This window comes from Podarcis pityusensis (assembly GCF_964106645.2).
Source record: "Podarcis pityusensis genome assembly, chromosome: 2".
NCBI classification, from domain to species: Eukaryota; Metazoa; Chordata; class Lepidosauria; order Squamata; family Lacertidae; genus Podarcis; species Podarcis pityusensis.
Genome location: NC_138029.1, coordinates 108,213,004 through 108,225,762, shown reverse-complemented (window position 1 = coordinate 108,225,762; position 12,759 = coordinate 108,213,004).

The window sequence follows — 12,759 nt, the reverse complement described above, 5'->3', positions numbered from 1 at the left end:
GTACCTCTGCTCAAAATTGTGGGTGTAAATGGATGCCTGGGCCAAGGTGTGTGTGTGTGTGTGTGTGTGTGTGTGTGTTCAGGCAGACTTTGTGTGATGGTATGTGGAGGTGTTGCGATGCGAACACCTCCATGTGTGTGACTGAAGAAGAAGAAGAAGAAGAGTTTGGATTTGATATCCCGCCTTTCACTCCCTTTAAGGAGTCTCAAAGCGGCTAACATTCTCCTTTCCCTTCCTCCCCCACAACAAACACTCTGTGAGGTGAGTGGGGCTGAGAGACTTCAAAGAAGTGTGACTGGCCCAAGGTCACCCAGCAGCTGCATGTGGAGGAGCGGGGAAGCGAACCCGGTTCACCAGACTACGAGACTACCGCTCTTAACCACTACACCACACTGGCTCTCTACTGGATGTGTGCCAGCACCAATTTCATTTTATCTATTTCTCTCTCTCTCTCTCTCTCTCTCTCTCTCTCTCTCTCTCACACACACACACACACACACACACACAGAGTTACCACCCTTCAGAACAGTGTGTGCTTACGGAATTAAAAGTGCAGGTCCACAAAGAAAATTGAATAGATGCAGATTTTCACAGCCAAAGAGCAACAGCCACCATCTACCTGAATCTAACGGTGATGTATCTGCCTGTGGAAGTGTGTGCGCCAGTTATTCGCGGCTGTGCATGCCCTTCCATGCTCGTGCCTTGGAGGGATGTCTCAGAGAATGCGCAGCATCGCCTTATTCTGTCAACATAGGTCTGGGGTGTTGGTGTCTCAAGGCTGTGCGACAGTGCGACTCCACACCTGCCTGTTGTGCAAGCTGCTGGTGTTGTTTTTTGCCGAGTTGTGAGCTCCAGTTCTGCACGCGTTTGTGACGTGCGAGTAAAGCTACCTGCTATTTGTGTGAGGTTCCCTTAGCCTCTGCGCAACTCGCTGGCAACTTCTTCTCTGTGTGCCATTTGTTGTTGTTTAGTCATTTAGTCGTGTCCGACTCTTCGTGGCCCCATGGACCAGAGCACGCCAGGCACTCCTGTCTTCAAAGGCCTCCCGCAGCTTGGTCAAACTCATGCTGGTAGCTTCGAGAACACAGTCCAACCATCTCGTCCTCTGTCGTCCCCTTCTCTTTGTGCCCTCCATCTTTCCCAACATCAGGGTCTTTTCCAGGGAGTCTTCTCTTCTCATGAGGTGGCCAAAGTACTGGAGCCTCAGCTTCACGATCTGTCCTTCCAGTGAGCACTCAGGGCTGATTTCTTTCAGAATGGATAGGTTTGATCTTCTTGCAGTCCATGGGACTCTCCAGAGTCTCCTCCAGCACCAGAATTCAAAAGCATCAATTCTTCGGCGATCAGCCTTCTTTATGGTCCAGCTTTCACTTCCATACATCACTACTTGGAAAACCATAGCTTGAACTATACAGACCTTTGTTGGCAAGGTGATGTCTCTGCTTTTTAAGATGCTGTCTAGGTTTGCCATCGCCTTTCTCCCAAGGAGCAGGCGTCTTTTAATTTCGTGGCTGCTGTCACCATCCGCAGTGATCATGGAGCCCAAGACAGTCAAATCTCTCCCTGCCTCCATTTCTTCTCCTTCTGTTTGCCAGGAGGTATTTCGAGTGCAGGCAGATTGACAAAAATCGGAGTGCTGGGAAACTGTATGCAACAAACACACACGTAGATATACCGTATTTTTTGCACCATAACACTCACTTTTTTCCTCCTAGAAAGTAAGGGGAAATGTCTGTGTGTGTTATGGAGGGAATGCCTACGGGTGGCATGCCTACGGATTTTCCTCCTCTAAAAACTACGTGTGTGTTATGGTCGGGTGCGTGTTATGGAGCGAAAAATACGGTAAATAATAATCCCCGCCCCCACATCCCTTCCTTCTCCCACTTTGCCTTTCCCAAGGATGCCCTGGCAGAACCTCCATGACGCAGCCTATAAGCTTTGGGGGCTGCTAGTATGCTCTCCTTCCCTACTTCCCACAACAGCGCAAAGAGTGCCACAACCCCATTCATCTTTCCCATCTGCCTGTCCTTCCTCTGGGATTCCCCTCCCTCCACCCTCAAAGGATTAGGCAGATTATGGGATTATCTGCTCTTGGCAGCCCTGGGCACTGCAGAACAGAGACCCAATAGGACTCATTAGCCACCCCTCTGCCCCAATTTGCAAGAGGCCCGGAAGGATGACGCCACATCTCAAAAGAAGGCCTTGGGAACCTCAGGCCGAATGTGGCCCTCAGGCCTTTGCCTGGCCCTCGGAAGCCTCCCCAGGGCCACACCCCTCGCTGGCTCTGCTTCACACAAGGAGGACTTTCCCTGGTTGGAATGTGTCCTTGAAACCTGCTAGTGCCTCTTGCCTTATCTAGAAGAGGGAAGAGTGTCAAAATTAGCCAGCCTTATAAAGGCAAAGTTTATTGCTCAGCCTACTTTTGCCTCTGACCCCGCCCACACCTGTCATGTGACCCTCAGAAGGTTGCTTAAATTCTAGAAGCGAATGTTGCCCTTGGGCTGAATAAAGGTTCCCCACTGAGTGGCTGCTGTTAGTTTGCACTTCAGTTTTAAAATCACCAGGTGACCTGGGGCCAGTCACCAATTCTCAGCCTAAAGGTTGCAATCCTAAATATTACAAGAGCACTGTTCTTGAGGCCTCAGGTGCTGTACTGGACTACAACTCCCATCATTCCTAAGCATGGGTTAAGATGGGTGGGAATGATGGGAGCCAGAGTCTAACAGTGTCCGGGGAACCAAGGTTCAAGAGCACTGTATGCGCCGTTGGACTTCCTTTATATATATAAAAAAGTAAGCATTCATAGGATTGTGGATGCAGGCGACTGACCCATGAACCAGGAAGCTCAAATTGCATCTTTACTGTATAAACTGAGCCTGCTTATTGGGGAGCAAGTGCCGTTGAACATAGTGGGACGGGCTTTTTCTGAGTAAACATATGCCTTATACTGTAGTGCCATGAGGATAATAATAATAAATTTTATTTATACCCCGCCCTGCCCAGCCAAGACCGGGCTCAGGGCGGCTAACACCAGATATAAAAACAATTGATTGAAATGCAACTTAAAAAACAAGATTAAAATACAACATTAAAACATTAAAATGCAGCCTCATTTCAGTGGAAACTCAAATAAAAAACTTTTGGGGGGATGAAAACGTCAAGTCTTCACCAAGGCTAACTATCCAGACTGGTCCTACGTGGGCCAGAAAAAAGCCAGGGAAGTCCCCAAATAGGAGTTCCATCACAGAAGGAGAAAGGAAAAAAAGAAAGAAGGGGAGGGAATCAAGTTGATTCCAAGCCAAAGGCCAGGCGGAACAACTCTGTCTTACAGGCCCTGCGGAAAGAAATCAGATCCTGCAGGGCCCTGGTCTCATGAGGCAGAGCGTTCCACCAGGCAGGAGCCAGTACACATTCCCTCAACCTCAGCTCCTGATCTGCAGCTTGGAGGGAGGGGTGCTGACCTTCTTTTGAAGGATGAAAGGGTTAAAGCAAGATAATGGGTGTGAAGTGCTTTGAACACTTTGATAACACTATATTATATATTTATTTAGTGCATGGATTTGCCCCCCCCTTTTCCTCTATGGAGCTCCAGGTGGTGAACATGATTCTCCCCCGCCCCCTGTTTCAGCCTGACAACAACCCTGTGAGGTAGGTTAGGCTGAGAGACAATGACTGGCCCAAAGTCACCCAAAGTACTGAGTTGAATAGGATCCAAAATGCAGCAGTCTGATTGGTCCTAGAACAATAGGATCCAGAATGCAGCAGTCTGATTGGTCCACAGGAGCCACCCAATCCAGCTCCAGGTGGAAGTGTATCCGCAACCTGATTGGCCTGCAGGAGAATCCCGGAATTAGCCAATCACGTGGGGCCCATTGTGTAAATAATGTACATAAGGCAGACATTCTGGGGGAACCTCTATTCCTCCTCACCACTATGAGCTGAATAAAGAGCATGAAATCGACTCTCGACTCCGAGTATATTTCACCCAGCTTCATGGTTGAGTGGGAATTCAAACCCAGCCTTCCCCTGTCACAGCCAGGAGCTCTAACCACTACACCCCACTGGCTTTGTGCAAGAGTAACAGCAGCCCCCGAGGCATGGGGGGGAGCACCATTTGGAGTGGTTGCAGGGTCTGCCCTCTACCCCAGGCGACCCCTGTGTCTGCAGCAGGAAGCAGATTTTGCTGTCGCTGCAAGCGGGTCTCCGATTTCAGTGCAGTGGCAGAAATTCACGAGAGTGGCCAAGATCTGTCGCCTCTTGGATCTAGGGACTTTGAGGGGAGCAAAGGTTTGCTGTTGCAGCCACTCCCTTCTAGGTCCCCCATCTCCAGCGAGAAAGGTCAAAAGAGCAACGCCCGTTCGTTCATCTCCAGAGCTGCCCCGGAGGTTGCAGGAGGCTTTGGGCAAGGCAGGGTTAAGGCGCCAGCCTCCCGCTCCCCCCGCTGAGCCCTGATTCAGCATCTAGAGCTCCTGGAGTGCTTTGATCAACAAACAGCCAGTGCTTCTGATCCCACACAGCAGGCAGGGACAAGGAAGCAGATGGAGGGACGCAGATGCGCAGCCCTTGGAACCGGCTGAGGCACAGGCCCTGCTGGCATCCGCTACTGCAGAACCTCCCCCTGGCATCCTGGCCCTTGCCCTACGAGAGCTAAGGGGCTTCGTCCAAGCCTGCGTCCAAGCCTGCGTTCTGCCCCGAACACGGCACACTCTGAAAGTTCCAGCCCAACAGCCAGAAACCTCACGAAACCTGAAATGTAAAAAAGCCATGCTGGCTAGGAAACAGCATCTCATCCAAGGGTGAGGGACTTTTTTTTACTCGAGGGCCATTTTCCTTTCTTGACAACCTTCCGAGGGCCACATGCCAGGGGTGGGCAAAAGTGGGAGGCTGGGACTCACCCTGGTTCAGTAAGTGCCACACTTTTTAACAACAGTGAAAAAGAGGTGCCAATACTGCGTGCCCTTGAGTGGGTGGGATGTCGGTGGCACTGTGGTCTAAACCACTGAGCCTCTTGGGCTTGCTGTTCAGAGGGTCGGCGGTTCAAATCCCCGCGACGGGGTGAGCTCCCGTTGCTCTGTCCTAGCTCCTGCAAACCTAGCAGTTCAAAAGCATGCCAGTGCAAGTAGATAAATAGGTTCGGCGGGAAGGTAAACGGCATTTCTATGAGCTCTGGTTTCCGTCACTGTGTCCCGTTGTGCCAGAAGCGGTTTAGTCATGCAGGCCACATGACCTGGAAAGCTGTCTGTGGACAAACGCCGGCTCCCTTGGCCTAAAGTGAGACGAGCGCCGCACCCTATAGTCAAGTCTGACTGGGATTAACTGTCCAGGGGTCCTTTACCTACCCTTGAAAGAAAACACTACACCCACACACAGACTGGGACTCTCAATGGCACCCCTCTGGAGGCTTCACCCAGGGCAAAAAAACCTGGCTAGCCACACCCACCCTCAATAATAATAATAATATTTTATTTCTACCCCGCCCTTCCCGGTTCAGAAAACCGGGCTCAGGGCGGCTAACAACAAATTTCAAACACTTAATTGATGCAACAAAAAACAGCAAAAAACAGTATAAAACGTGAATAACAATAACTTCAGAATTCAACAATCAATTTAGGGGGGAAATCCATCCAATAAACATTAGATGATCACCAGGGCTAGCTGGCTAAATTAGTCCTATTTGGGCCAGCGAGGAGACCAGGGGAGAATTAGCTGTGGGATCCCAGAGCGGGTAATCTTCATAAAAAGGCCCTATGAGAAACAGGATGCTGGAGAAAACAGGCCTCTGGCCTGATCCAGCACCGCTCTTTTTCTGTCCTTGTTATGACACCACACAGGTGGCTGAGCGGATGCTCACAAGCTGAACCTGAGTACAACAGGGCCATAGCACAGTGCTAGCGCGGCTGCAGATGGTCTTGGTTCAAACCCCTGTGGCTTCTCCAGTTAGCACTGGGAGAGACCACCTTTGTGTCAGACTTCCAATCTACTCAATTGCAATTTCTTTCCACTTCTATTACAGTGGTGCCTCGCAAGACGAAAAGAATCCGTTCCGCGAGTCTCTTCGTCTTGCGGGTTTTTTCGTCTTGCGAAGCAAGCCCATTAGCGGTTTAGCGGATTAGCGCTACAGTATTAGCGGCTTAGCGGGCTTAGCGGATCAGCTGATAAGCGGCTTAGCGATCAGCTGTTAAGCAGCTTAACGATCAGCTGATAAGCGGCTTAGCGATCAGCTGTTAAGCGGCTTAGCCGATCAGCTGATAAGCGGTTTAGCGGCTTGGGGGAAAGGGGGGGGGAGGGAAAAAAACCCGCAGGAACTCGCAAGACATTTTCGTCTTGCGAAGCAAGCACATAGGAAATTCATTTTGCGAAGCACCTCCAAAACGGAAAACCCTTTCGTCTAGCGGGTTTTCCGTCTTGCGAGGCATTCGTCTTGCGGGGCACCACCTTTAACCTAATTTCATGCTTCTTTTTCTATTACACATTATTATCCATCTTATTTAGTATTCCAGTATTTAAAACGGAACTTGTTTATTCTAATAGGAGTTCTGATTTTTCAATATGGTTTTGCAAGTATCCTTTAAACACCTTCCAGTCCCTGTCTATCTTCTCTTTTGAGATCTTTCCAATTTCTCCCATTGTTTTGGATATATTGTAGTACTCCAATAATTTGGCAAGCCACTCTATTTTTGTCGGTATAATACCACTTTTCCAATTTTTCGCAATCAATAGCCTTGCGGCTACTGCTGCATATAAATATAATATCTTGTCTTCTTCCTTTAGACTTCCTGGTACTATTCCCAATAGAAAACCTTCTGGTGTTTTCCTAAATGAATATCTGAACATTTTTTTCATTTCGTTATATATTGTTTCCCAAAATTGTTTGAATGTTTAAACAATTCCACCATATATGTATCATAGTACCTTTTCCAGTGTTGCATCGCCAGCAGACATCACTACAATCTTTATTTATTTTTGCTATTCTTTCAGGTGTTAAATACCATCTATGTTGTATTTTGAGGTAATTTTCTTTCAATATATAACACATAGTGAATTTCATATCTTCTTTCCACAATTTCCCCCATTGTTCAAACATAACATTTTCCCCAATATCTTGCTCCCATTTAATCATGGATGCTTTAACCAATTCATCCTTTGTTTCCCACTCTAAGATCAGACTGGGGTGAGGGGTGGTGGATGGGAAAAGGAATTATCTGTGGGATTGAGTGTAGGTATGTTTGAACATTTTAAAGGATTGTATGAAATGTATGTTTGTATATTCACAATATGTGTGTATTAATGCTGAATTATTTTAACAATAAAAACTTTTCCAAAAAAAAGGGGGGGAAGCACTGGGAGAGACCACTACCTGAAACCCCGGAGCGCTGCTTACCGTCAGTGTAGACAATACTGATCTAGATGGACCAAGGGCCTCAGTCTCAGGCTGCCTCCAGCATTCCTATGTAACAGGCGCTTGCCGATTCCCCTGTTGCTAATCCTTTAATGATGATTTTATCTCGCTCCTGGTTTTATTGTATTTGCAGTTGTTTTATTGGACTTTAATTGTTTTACTGCAGAGCTGCTTTGGGGTTTTCAGGGCTGAAAAGAAGTAGCATATAAATGCCTTCATAAATTTTAGAAACAAACAAAATTTCTCAGCTTCGCAGCCTGATAACCTGGTACATATAGTCGGGTGTAAATGCCACTAATTTACACGAATGGGTTTTTCTTCTTTGTAGAAGCCTCCTGATTCTCTGCAGGTTTCCTCTGAAGCAATTTCCCTTGCGGTCAAGGGGGTTTAATTCCAGGCAGCATTCCGTGGCAGCTCAGAGTCCGCCCCATTGCAAAGAGTAAGACTTTAATCCTGAGTAAAAGGTAAAGGGACTCCTGACCTTTAGGTCCTGTCATGGCCGACTCTGGGGTTGTGGCGCTCATCTCGCTTTACTGGCCAAGGGAGCCGACGTACAGCTCCCGGGTCATGTGGCCAGCATGTCTAAGCCGCTTCTGGCAAACCAGAGCAGCGCACGGAAACACCGTTTACCTTCCCGCCGGAGTGGTATCTATTTATCTACTTGCACTTTGACGTGCTTTCGAACTGCTAGGTTGGCAGGAGCAGGGACCGAGCAACGGGAGCTCACCCCGTCTCGGGGATTCGAACAGCCGACCTTCTGATCGGCAAGGCAAAAAAAATAGCAAAAACAAAAGTGCCAGACTTAATCTGTTCCAGAAGTCCATTTGACTTCCAAAATGTTCGAAAACCAAGGCACAGCTTCTGATTGGTGCAGGCAGCCCGGAAACAATAGCTGAGAGCGACATCAGACGTTCGGCTTCCACTTACTTTCTTCCGGGTTTTCGGAGTTTGAGAACCAAAGCATTTGAGAACCAAGGTGTTTGAGAACCAAGGTACCACTGTACAGTGAAATCAACAGGCAGGGAGTTCCAAAGTGTAGGTTCAGCCACACTGACAGATTGACTTCTTGCAAGCGCAGAGCAGTGCTGCAGTGCCAGTGCTGCAGATTGAAGCAGGTAGGGCGACCTCACAGCTAAACTACTCCCAAGTTGTTAAGGGTTTTAAACTGATAGTAACACCTTGTGCTTGGCTCCATAGCAAATCAGCAACCAATGTAGATCTCTGAGCGCAGGTGCTATATGCTGACAGAGTCTCAGTTCTGTCAGCAATAACCTTCCACGCAGGGCTGTGATAGGAACAACATTATAACACAGGTTGCATGTTGAAAAATGAGATGTAAAATTATGAAGAAAGGGCCTTTTCCCAGTCTCACCTTGTTGGCAGATTCTCTGCATTCTGCTATTTCTACATAAGAATATAATCTATTTTCCTGCAGAGGAGAGCAGGTTTTTTGCCCGGTGCACTGAAGAACTCATTATTTTCTTCCAGCTGAAATGTTTGGTGACATTCCATTGTAGGTGTGCATGCATATATATATATATATATACATAGATATATACACACAGTGGTACCTCGGGTTAAGAACATAATTCGTTCTGGAGATCCGTTCTTAACCTGAAACTGTTCTTAACCTGAGGTACCACTTTAGCTAATGGGGCCTCCCGCTGCCCCCGGCGCACGATTTCTGTTCTCATCCTGAAGCAAAGTTCTGAACCCCAGGTAATATTTCTGGGTTAGCGGAGTCTGTAACCTGAAGCGTATGTAACCTGAAGCATATGTAACCCAAGGTACCACTGTGTGTGTGTGTGTGTGTGTGTGTGTGTGTGTGTGTGTATCTCAATTTAAACAGATTTCCAATGCAAACAAAATAATTTCCAGGTACTGTAAAATATTTTTATTTCCTGGGGAGGAGCGGGGGAGGGGGAAAAAAGTCATGTCAGCTCTTTTCTCTGGTTTGTTTCATTTGTTTGTTCCACTAGGTCACCTCAGATCTGAAATAAGAAAACAATAAGCTCGACAACGTTCAGACCTGCATGATGAGACGGTAAAGCACACCAGCAAAACCTGGTGCAAATTAAATTCAGAACAAGGTAATCAAAATGGTTATCGATGCTAAAGAGTGTTCTGCAAATCCAATCTCTGTTTCGCCACAGGAGGAATAAATCAAATAACCACCCGGAGGAGGCAGATCTATCGCAAAGGAAGTTCGAAGGAATGTCGCCGGAGTAAGAAGCAGATCTGACACCGTCCCACACGAGGTGCAGACACCCTTCCCAGTTCGCGGTCTCTCAGCCTTAGCCCTCCATCTGTTTGAGGGTAATCGTTTGGGAACTAACACACAGAGGCTTTCTGAGGACTAATGTATGAAAAGTCAAATTTCCCTAAAGAGGAGCTGCGTGTTAGGATGGAATTGTAGTTCAGCAGGCTTTGCACGCAAACCATTCCCAGGGGGGCAGGGGGTGAACTTACAGTCTGTCACTGTTTTCGGGTGGGGTTTGATCACATATTAGCAAATTCAGGTTGGGCAATTGAAGGCCCCATCTGCATTATGCATTTAAAGCATTATCATGCCACTTTAAACAATCATGGCTCCAGTGCCAGATTTACGTATAAGCTGGGGCCCCCCCAAAAAAATTAAGGGGGGAAAAAACACCTGGATGTACATTTCCAAAATATAAGATAAAAAACAAATAAAATAAAACCTACATACAGCAACAGTGTTTTGTGTTGTGAAGGCTCCTATTTGTTATGTGCAAATGGCTTTAGATACCTATTAAGTCCATAAATTACCCTATGGCATATATTCAACACAAAAAAACAGCGACAATTTGTTGTTGACAAAGGACAGCTGGACATATAAAGGGCCCCATTACCTTCAGTAGCTTAGGGCCTCATGAAAACTAAATCCGGCCCTACATAGCTCCCTTCCCACCAAAGAATCCTGGGAATTGTGGTTTGTTATGGGCACTGAGAGGGACGCGGGTGGCGCTGTGGGTAAAACCTCAGTGCCTAGGGCTTGCCGATCGCATGGTCGGCGGTTCGAATCCCTGCGGCGGGGTGAGCTCCCATCGTTCGGTCCCAGCTCCTGCCCACCAACAGTTCGAAAGCACTCCTAAGTGCAAGTAGATAAATAGGTACCGCTTTATAGCGGGAAGGTAAACAGCGTTTCCGTGTGCTGTGCTGGTGCCGGCTCACCAGAGCAGCTTTGTCACGCTGGCCATGTGACCCAGAAGTGTCTCCGGACAGCGCTGGCCCCCGGCCTCTTAAGTGAGATGGGCGCACAACCCTAGAGTTGGACACGACTGGCCCGTACGGGCAGGGGTACCTTTACCTTTACCTTTATGGGCACTGAGAGTGGTTAGGGGTACCCTATTCCCCTCACAGAGCTAGAATTCCCACAGTTCCCTGGGAGGAGAGATGGACTGTGAAACCACTCTAGGAATTATACGCACGCTCTATCCTCCATCCCAGCAAGCAAGTGAGGCATTATCAAAGTACAAGGACATTGCATTTTAAACAGTGCAAAAATGTTACTGGAATACATGTGAATTTCTACAATAGTGCCAGAAGCCCAGCAGTACAGAGACCAGAATACCTTGCAGACTCCCTTCCCCAGACCAGACCAACCCACTCAGGAAAATCTTGCAAGCAGCTCCTGCTAGTCTTTCCAGGATGAGCGATTTGTCGCGTGATAACAAAGTGGAAGAGGGCCTTCTTGAGGTTTTACGTGTGGTGCAGCGCAGGGACAAGGTTAGAGTGTTGGACAAGGACCCAGGAGACCCAGGGTTCAAACCCCCACTCAGCCATGAAGCCCACTGAGGCTGCATCTATTCAGCTATTAAAAAAGGCTCTGAAAAGGCTCTGGGGGAAAAGGTAAAGCTCACAATAGAAAATTTCGTAAGTTCTGATTTCAGCTCTACAGCGCCATCTGGTGTTACACAGTGTTATAACACATTTATAATGTTTAATTTTTTCTAATGCAGCTGATTCCAGGGTGAGCTTGGACCACACTGTGTCAGTCTTTCTTCAATATCCCTGCACCAAGCCCTTTTTTGGGCCTGCGGTTCAGAACACCCCTCAGTTCATGTTTTCTCTCCCCCTCCCCCCAAAACATTTTTACAATCTTTTGAAAGAGATGTGATGCAAACTTTGTGTGTGTTGATATACTGATATGCAGAGAATATATATTGGTATACAAAGGTGGCTAAGTCACTGTACTACTTCCTATTTTGCCTATTTCATTCACAGGCAAATGAAACCTGGCAAGGGGGAGTGGCACAGCCCTACAACATCCATGGGGCTGCCCCAAGGGGAGTTGGCCTGAGAAAACACTCTCAGGGATACGCACATAGGTAGCAAGTGCTTGAGAAAGGCATGCTCGGTGCACAACGAACTGCAAGTTCCAGCAGCATGCACTTCAGAGCAAAAGAGGTGTGGGACAATGACAACATGGGGATGGCTTCACATGCGCAGGACACCAAAAAGGCCACCACAGTGAACACTCGGGTTGCGAACATGATCCGTGCGGGAGGCACGTTCACAACCCGCAGTGTCCGCAACCCGCAGCACCACGCCTGCGCATGCACGGGATGCAAATTGGCACTTCTGCGCATGTGCAAAGTGCGATTTAGCGCTTCTGCGCTTGAATGAGCACTAAAACCTGGAAGTAACCCGTTCTGGTACTTCCAGGTTACAGCGCATCTGCAACCTGAAAACGTGCAACGTGAAGCGTCTGTAACCCGAGGTATGACTGTACACGCAGCACCAAATGCACATTATCACGCCGTGTGTACAGACCTTTGTTCTCTGGGTGCAGATCCTTATATAGCAAAAAATAATAATTCTGGCACTATTCCCACTCCATGTGGAGGTGCCACCAGGCTTGGGGGTGAAGCGCCCCAATTCATAGCTGGTGGTGGTGGTGGGAAATCAGGCTTCAACACCTTTGTGTTGCTGCTCGCGAATCGTCCAAGCCTGGAGAATGTGACTGTTTCTGCCAGGCTCAGCACATTAGTCTGCAGCAGCAAGAAATCCCATCCGATGTGAAACTCTGCGAGTGGCGTCCCTGCTCCTGTCTCCCAGTCACAAGGGCACTGAGGAAGATGCTCCCCCAGGGCTTCCTTAAAGGAACAGAGGCATGATGCTTAGGCACGTGGATCTGCTGGGACACATCTTTCCCACCAGCAAACACACACATGGGCACGCATGCGAGGCAGGCCCGGGGCGCTCTGCAGAGAAAGGCTCCGGCCTGTCAAGTCGGGCTGTTTGGGTTGAGATGATGGGATACAATGCTACAGGGGGCAGGGAGATGGGCTCAGTGAAACGGAAGCAGACAGGCGAGACATGCACACAAAGAGAGG